Below are 1,119 nucleotides of genomic sequence, written 5' to 3'. Positions count from 1 at the left end.
TTGGTAATACAAATATATGTCATTTCTGTTACATAAAAAGCTTGTCAGCGCCAACACAGGGTAGCATTACTCCTTCTCACAAGTACATCGTAGTATGTGAATGCTGTGTATTTTATTTTTATTCCAGTTGATTGTGCACAGTTTAAATCAGTCAACAGTATTTTGCCAAGTACTATAAATGAGTTTGTAAAATATGCCAAATCTGGTAACAAATTGCAGCCGACGTTTCTAATTTATGCTGATACGGAGTGCATGTTACAAACTGTTGCTAGTTGCAGTCATAGCAGTGACTCTGGTTCATATTCCAATCAGTACATTTGCATAAACAGTTCAATACTGCCTACTACATGCAATGGGGCAATGACTAGGGTTACTCAGGATTTAAATTGTACAGGCGCAGCGAATGTATGGAATGATTCACTGACCAGCTGTATGCAGTGGCAGAGAGAGTCAATGACTTTTCGTTGCAAAATTAAAAAATGGAAATAAGCTACAAAGAAGAATGAGCATTTCACTCTGCAGAGGTTTTCCATAATCGCAGGGAACTGTTTGAGGAAGCGGTATTAAACACAGAGACCACTGCCATTCCACCAGTGTCTGCCAAGGCGCAGCACATCACAGTTGCAATGTGAACTAGAGGCCTCACTATAATGTACCCATCGTATTCCACAATCTGAGCAATTACGACAGGCGTATCTTGGTTACCAGTGGTCGAGGATTTACTCACTTCGGCTGTACATACATTAAAACTGGAACGATACAGAAAAGATTAGCATGGCCGCTGGACAAGTATGACACGCAAAATCGGGAAGCGTTCCGCATCTTGTTGGCACAGTAACTCAGCGCTTTGGTCAGAGGGCTGGCTGCCCTCTGTTAAAAAAACAAAAAAAATTTAAATTAAAATACTAAACAATTGAGTGAAGTATTCAACGACTAACTTGACAGGGTGTCATGTGACATCTGCCCAGACTGTATGTCGAGAATAATAACGAACAAAATTAAGAAAAAAGTGGTAGCTTCTTCGACTTGTTATCAAAACGTAATGGGCCCCCAGATCAAACAAAGCCATCGCTTAAATTCTGAATAAAAATCATCGACAATGGCTGCCGAAGACTTCAG

At 40.2% G+C, this 1,119-nt stretch overlaps 1 non-coding gene across 1 annotated transcript; it reads left to right on the top strand.

Moving 5' to 3' along the window:
• The first annotated feature begins 719 nt into the window (after window positions 1-719).
• On the top strand, window positions 720-826 carry LOC126178681 (U6 spliceosomal RNA). Its single transcript, XR_007536561.1, has one exon. It is a non-coding gene; the product is annotated as a U6 spliceosomal RNA (small nuclear RNA).
• Window positions 827-1,119: the final 293 nt, after the last annotated feature.

Source organism: Schistocerca cancellata, chromosome 3 (genome assembly GCF_023864275.1).
Source record: "Schistocerca cancellata isolate TAMUIC-IGC-003103 chromosome 3, iqSchCanc2.1, whole genome shotgun sequence".
Classification (NCBI taxonomy): domain Eukaryota; kingdom Metazoa; phylum Arthropoda; class Insecta; order Orthoptera; family Acrididae; genus Schistocerca; species Schistocerca cancellata.
The sequence above is the reverse complement of the archived record's forward strand: the minus strand, read 5'-3'. Positions and strand labels throughout refer to the sequence as shown.